Here is a 7,673-nt window from a genome sequence, read left to right as displayed (position 1 = left end):
CACACACACACACACACACACACACACACACACACACACACACACACACACACACACAAAAACACTTCTTCCCTGGCACAGCTGTCCTGAATGCTGCGGGCACACGGGCGTTTCACTGGCACAACACGTGGAAGGAAAATCTGAATGTGTTCTCACTAATCATTCCCCTATTCCACTCGCAGAGAGAGAGAGAGAGAGGAAAGAGAGAGAGAGAGAGAGAGAGAGAGACCAGAGGATGAGGAGTGCACGGACCGGCTGACCTGTATAGCAGGTGTTGAAAGGTGAGGAGGCAGGAGACAATGTGAGCGTCAGAGCGAAAACGTGAGAAGAAAGAGAGAGTGACAGAGCAGGATAAAAGCAGGTTAGAGGTGAATGGAGCGGGTGGGAGAGCCAGAGAAAGACTGAGTGAGATGGGATAAATGGGGGCATGCCAGTTCCATAAATGTTTAATTGCCAGCAGGTTTATTCATGTTAAGAGAGGGAGAGGAAGAAGAAAGCGAGAGCTTAAACAGCGCAAAATCTGTCTACAGACTCGAAATCTAATTTACACAACAAACAGAGAGAGGAGAAAAGAGAGGGCAAAAATGGAGGGGAACAGGGGGAGAAAGAGAAAAGGAGAGGGAGAAAAATGCTAATTGGCTACAGTTGGGCATGTCTGGCCTGAGATGAAAGAGGAAGAGGACAGAGAATTAGGAAGAAGGAGGGAGGGATGAGAGAGCAGGAGAGGGAGTGTGGACTTTACAGTCGGGTAGATGGATGGATGGCAACATACATGGCTGAAAGCATGTCATCTGCTGTGCCACACAGCGTGTCCCCCAACCTTTACTACAGTTCTCTTTTTCAAGCACAATTCAAATGTGAGCTTGTGTTTCGTCATGATAAGATCATTGAATGAATGATAGTAGAGAACATGTATAAGTGTTGACATGTTTTTCATTGAAGGCCACTTCAAACGTTCTTTGCATGCTTTCAATGAAAATCTGAAATATTTGAGGATATGTGTGAAAACTCCTTCTTGATCTAAAGCCCCTCTCCTATTGGACGAAAAAAAAAAACCCAGCTTACACCCGCTAACATCTGGCTTTAGTCTGCGATTGGAACGGTTTTAATCAGCATTCAATCCCAGGTGAATTTATCAGCGTTGACTTTATTTATTGGCTTTGACTCCGATCTTCAATGATGTAAACACAAAACCCGGATGAAGATTATAATTTTCAGCCCTCTCCTGGTGGGATGCTATGGCACTAAACAGAAATGAGCAAAGGAAAAAAAATTGCACCCACTGAAACACTGTCACTGGTTTGTACCCTGTTTTCTGGTGTATATGTGACACCCTGGGAAAAAGAAACAGAGGCGACTCATCTATTGTGGTTTTTAGCCAATTTACCCAGATTTTAAATGCTTGTGTGTGCGTGTGTGTGTGTGTGTGTGTGTGTGTGTGTGTGTGTGTGTGTGTGTGTGTGTGTGTGTGCAGTGGAATACCACACCAGTTTGCGCCAGCGTAATAGAGATGGCTCAGTTATTTAACGCATGGAAAGGGCAGCTCGTCATAACTGAGTTTTGTCTGATTAATGAGCCACGATGTCTCCCTGACTGACGTTTTTTCAGTAGCTTTTATTGGACAAACCGTCAGATCTGATCGGAGGAGATGTTGCGTTTCACCCCTCCACTCTCATTTACACTGCAGCATTGCTCCATCTGTAGATGCAAACACTTTGAAATGAATCCACAAATGAGTCAGATTGGTCTTTGCCAGTTGTGCAGAGTTTTGGCGTTGTTTGCCCTACTGGCGTACTTACACTGGAACTGTTTTGTCTTCAGAGTTCTTCCTAAATTGAAATAACTCATAACTTCAACTGCTGACCAAAGAGCTCTAAATTCTATTGGTCTCTAGTGTAAAGCATACCTTCGCCTGTTTATTGTGCCCCCCCTCCACCATCCACCCTTTTTTGTTTCTCACTCTGTATATATCTCCCACTTTGTCTCTCCTCATCTCCTGTTCCATCATATTTTACACCTCCTCCTCTGCGCCTCCCTTGTGTTTTCACTCATGCTTATTCCTGTATCACTCCAAATCCCCAGATGAGCCTTGTGTGGAGAGCAGAGCTCAAATGTCACAACGGAAACATGATACCGACTTAATAGGTCAGCGTTGTCCAGAGAGAAAGGTCAGTCTGTCTTGGACTCGGTTAGTCTTTGGCTCCAGATGAGGTGTGTGTTTGTGTATGTGTGTGTGTGTGTGTGTGTGTGTGTGCGTGTGTGTGTGCGTGTGCGTGCGTGTGTGTGTGTGTGTGTGTGTGTGTGTGTGTGTGTGTGTGTGTGCGCGCGTGTGTAGTAGGGACATTCTTAACAAGTCTCTCCCCCTGTCTTTCTCTCGCTCTAACTCAGACTATGTCTCCAGGCTGATACAGCATCTGTCCTTTGTTAGACATATTACTGTTACGCAAGAATCTGGGGCAAAGAACAACAACCAACAACACTTGCTAAATATTTTGTTTATTGAAGTTCAAAATGCATTCAATTGGGGTCATGAATTCTGCTCGACAACCCTTCACTCTACTTAATCATGGAAACAAAGCAGCATTGAAAAGGAAAACAAACCAAGCAGGCCACTAGTGGAGAAATCGCCTTTGGTGTATACCTGACTGGGTTTGGACTTGAGCCAGTACCAGAAAAGCAGGTCAGGGGGTGCTGTTCTGCGGGAGATCTGTTTAGAGTCTGCTCTGTGTGTGTTTTTGCGTTTAGCATGGTTTAGTCAGTCTCCGATTTACAAACATTTAAGGCCCCGCTGCTGTGCTGTTTCATTTTTCATTTAGTCGCAGCCCAAGGCCATGTCCCAGATTGGAGACTGCTACACAGCACACCGCTGCTCTCGTCGAGCCGTTCCCCTCCTCATCGTCTGGTCTGGTCTGGGGAGATGAGGAACTGCCAGTGACCCCGTAGCCTGCAAAACACACACACACACACACACACACACACACACACACACACACACACACACATTCTTGCAATTTTCTATATGCACAGTCATACACATATACAAGCAGACATATTTCTACACATGCACGCAAACACACACAAGTGAGCCAAGAAAACACAGACAGATAGGCAGACAGAACACACACATTCAGACAACATGCGGAACAAGCCGTCTAATTCCTCTAATACGAAGAAATCTGTGGAGACAGACAGGTACAACACAGCAGCCACAACAAACACAAGAAGAGACATTACACACTCTCCAGTGCACAGTCAAGTGTTTAGTGAGGTTTAGCTGGAGCTCGTAAGTATGCACACATGCAGACAGTTACACACTAATACACATACACTCACACACACCTGATAACCACTCACACACACTGTCCCCCATGCCCAAACACACACACACACACACACACACACACACACACACACACACACACACACACACACACACACACATTAATAACACACAAAGATGCTAAACCACCACATGATGTGAACTTACTCACACCACAACAGAAACCTCCACACCAACAGTAAATACAAGTGCGTTCACACAAACACACACCTGTGGTTTCAGGCCAGAAAACAGAGAACTCTTTAGTCTTTGAGCTGTCTGTCCCACTTAGAGTGAGCACTGCTTGTGAAGAGGACCTGACAGACAGAGAAAACACACACGCACACACACTGCGATGAGTACACTGCTGGAGCAGAAGACCTGACTAAGCTAAATTTCCCCCTACTCTCCTTTCCTATTTTCCATCTGCCTCAGCGTAGGAGAACCTGTGAGCAGAAAAATAATGCCCACCATACACATGCCACGCTTCACTTTCACAACTCTCTCTGTGACACTCTTTTAAACACAAACACACACAGACACACTGCTAATCCACTCTATTAATCTACAGTTTCACTCTTTCTCTGCACCATTTTCTTTCCATGCTGCCTCTCACTCTTCCGTCTGCGCTCGAGCACCCAAAATCTCAACTCCAGCTTCATCTCGTTTCAGCCTCCTATGGCCTCCATCTCTCTCCTCCTCTCTCTCTTCATCCCTTTGTCATGTCTGTGGTGCTGTGTGGTTGACCAACAGCCAGGGAGAGACAAGTGCAGGAGTCCCGGCCAAACTTGCCTGCCTCTCCACCCAAATTACATGGGACAGTCCCAATTACCCTGTGGCCAACCAAAGCATTTCCTGGGTTAGTGCTGGTGACGCGTGCCCCCCCTTTGCTGTGGTTACAGGGGGTGTCATTAGACGCTTGTTTTACTGCAACCCCAAGAACGCACCCGCCGGCCGCATCCACGCCACGGGAAGTGCCACTGCAACGTTCCAATAACTTTGCAGGGCCTGATGGATGACAAATGGGAGAACGTTAGGGGTAACAGGCTTGTAGTAAATTCCAGCCAGTCCAGAAGGAGATGCAAAACGAACGTTGGAGGGAAAATAAGAAATTGTAGACAAGCTGCAGTGACTTCTGGGAAGCAGATAAGTGTTAGCTGTAAGAGTTTGTGGGGTTTAAAGCAGTGGGATTAAATGCAGCAAGCTTTTTGGACAGTTTTCAATGTGCAAAGCAGCAGATGTGGAGGGAATAAATCATATTTTGCGATTTTGACAGCAATGCTGAAGATTGAAAATCAGACAAAGCCGTTTGCAATAAAACATTTAGCTTGTACAATTTAGAAAACAGAAAAATGTTGTAAAAACAAACCAGACAGGAGGAAAATATGCTTTTTGGTTTATATCTTGATTTTCAAGATATAAACCAAAAGGATATCAAATGTGGCTATGCACAAACACAAATATACCTTTGTATGTGCTGACGTCCATCGCTGGAAAATAATATTTACTCAAGTACTAACCTTAGGAAACATTTGGCTTTGTACTCTGCCACATTTAATTGACAGCAGTAAACTCATGAACCTTTTAAATGATACGATGATAAATGTAAAGAAATATGACAAATTATTTTAATAAAACAGCTGAAATATATTAATAGGAAATAGTTATTAATGTATTTCAATGAATATGTGTAAAAGTAAAATATTTTATGGTAATACCTCTATGATTTCATATGTAAAGGTTTTATTCTTGTTGATGGGGTACATGAGGGTATTTCTCCAAATTTTGCTCAAATAGCAACTTGTACTCAAAGTTGATCAGTGGTCAAAGGTCAACGATCATGTGACCTCATGTCCGAGTCCGTTGTAGTGAATGCTACATCTCAGGGACACCTGGGGGATATTTCATCACATTTGGCACAAACGTCAACTACGTATAATTTTTTCTATTATGGCTGGTGCAGATTGTATCATAGGATATTGTTGGGACACGTTGGGCTTTAAAAAAAAATCACCTGTCGAAAAGAAGGATTTGGGAAACCGTATTAACTGGTCAATTAAGGTACAACTAAACATACATTTTGGTACTTTTTAATCACGGTAAACAGCCTCCATGTTGTAATAAATTACGGTTTAATTTCAGTAAAAAATAATACTTCTTCCATTCCTACATGTGACACAAAACAGACAGTCTTCAGTCTGTCACTGAAAAAACAAAATTAAAAACCCAACTTCCATTTTAAACAATAGAGAGTCTGAGAAAAGATGATGGGGAAGATAGAAAGAGACGAATTTCACGAAGGAGAGAAAATGAGCCGGGGAAGGAAAGAGTAAACGGCTGACGCATAGACTGGGATGAAGGTTTGGTGGGGGTGCTGGCGAGAGACAGGAGTGATGTAATGGATGAGAGGCGAGTGGGATTATGAGGGATGTAGATGAAGGGATGCTCTGTGTTGTCACCCGTCCTCACTCTCACTCTGTCCATCATTCATCAAGAGCATCATGGGTGTTTGTGGCAGCTGCACATGCCAGCTGTGCACAAGTGGATGTGTGTAATCAATTTGTTTGCATACATTTCAAAGTCTGTTTATGTGCACATGTGTGTTGTACGTATTAATATTCATTCTGTCAATCTGTCAGCATTAATGTGCAACATGTGCCTGAGTACAAAGTGTGTGGTTTTCGAATGTATGCTCTGTGTGTGTGTGTGTGTGTGTGTGTGTGTATGTATATGTTTGTATGTGTATAATGTGTGTGTCTACATGCAATATGTCTGCTTCTAGTTGCCCATCTGGTGCTGCTATGCTGTGCTGCTCATCCAGCTCTCTAATAGCTCCAATAAGCCTGTGGTTTGCCGCCTCATACACACATGCACACATACACACACATATACACACACACAAATGTACAAACTGGCGCATGAATACACACACATACTTACACACTTAACACAAACCTTTACACACAGGCTCCTCTCACTGTTATTCTTCTTCCAAGAGAAAGAGGCCGAAAAATGACCATTTATTTACTTTGAGCTCTGGGGCTGCGGCAACACAGCCTGCCAGTACCAGAAAAAAAAGAAAGGAAGAACAAGACGGAGAGTGAAACAGGGGGAGAAGTAAGGCAAAAGGTAGATGAACATCAGTGGAGGACACAGGGAGGAGTGCATGGACAAGAAAACAAGAAACAAGAAAAGACTGAGTCAGAAAGAGCTACAGGTTGCTGGTGGATGTGAAGTAGCAAACTGTGGTTTGGTCTGGTGCAGCGTTTTGGTTTTGGCTTATGTGGGTTGGGCTGAAACGAGCAGGGAAACAAACCCGGGCAAAGAAAAAAAAGTAGATGAGTTCACTTGGAACACTTGAAAATGTATTACAAGTGCTTAATAAACTTATCTTCCAAGGGATTTTTGTCCATGTTGAGGTTGTGTAAGCATCTCATGAGATGAATTAAGGTTCACCTCAAATATTTCAAATATCCTGAGCCATATTTATGTTTGTCCATGTCTGCATGAGGGAGCGCTCTGCCCTGCCCAGCCTGTTCCTGGCCCGGCTGCTGGGGCTTCGCTCAGTAGCAGAGTGTCTTTCCAACTAGAAGGGCCACAGTGGGTACAGTTCCATCAAACTGAGAACTTATTTACATTTAGGGGAAAATATGCCTTATAAGTTGTTTCTAGCCAGAGAAATATTTCTATGCATGTAAACAGGACAAATTGTCAAGTTAACTTTGACGTGATTCCCTGGATGTGGTGGATTACACTCAGATTCAAAGCCAGGTTGTTCCAGTTTATCCAACAAAACAGGCTTCTCTTCGAATGAGATGTTTATTTGAATCCCCTTGGGAAAAGCCAGGTGTTGCCAGTGTACACAGGCCTAATGTGGTTTGGGGAGTTTACCTCCGAGCGCAGGTGCTTGTAGGAGTTGGCTACAGTGCTCAGATAAGATGCTGAGATGGAGGGATAGTGTTTGTATCCTTTGACCCCACTGCAATATAATACAAGTTAGAAACAGATAACCAGATTGACTGAATGAATGACATGCGCGGGTGCGCACACAAACACAAACACACACCCACACACACACCCCTTGTACTTATATCTTTGTGAGGACTTTCATCGACGTAATACATACCCTTGCCCCTCACACTAAACCTAACCACCTCAACTGACTGCCTGACCCTAACCTTGACCCTAAACCTAACCTGAACCTGAGTCTAACCTCGACCCTAAAACCAAGTCTTGACCTTCAAACGGCCCTTTGAAGATGTGAGGACCGGCTAAAATGTCCTCACTTTCCAAAAATGTCCTCACTCTGTTAGTTAAATACGTATTCTAGTCCTCAATATGTAGCAAGTACAAG

The 7,673-nt window shown here is 43.9% G+C and overlaps 1 long non-coding RNA gene across 1 annotated transcript in view; it reads right to left on the bottom strand.

The window, feature by feature from the left end:
• Nucleotides 1-2,643: 2,643 nt before the first annotated feature.
• LOC147251053 (uncharacterized) overlaps nucleotides 2,644-7,673 on the bottom strand; it is a 15,326-nt gene continuing 10,296 nt past the window's right edge. The window contains exons 2-3 of the long non-coding RNA XR_015119051.1: nucleotides 3,340-3,359; nucleotides 2,644-2,944 (exon numbers count right to left, since the gene is read on the bottom strand). This is a non-coding gene — a long non-coding RNA (uncharacterized LOC147251053). The remainder of the gene's footprint in view (nucleotides 2,945-3,339; nucleotides 3,360-7,673) is intronic.

This window comes from Aulostomus chinensis, chromosome 13, assembly GCF_037954235.1.
Source record: "Aulostomus chinensis isolate RoL2024-O1b breed Wild chromosome 13, RoL_Achi_v1.0, whole genome shotgun sequence".
Classification (NCBI taxonomy): Eukaryota; Metazoa; Chordata; class Actinopteri; order Syngnathiformes; family Aulostomidae; genus Aulostomus; species Aulostomus chinensis.
This window is presented reverse-complemented; position numbering and strand designations above follow the sequence as displayed.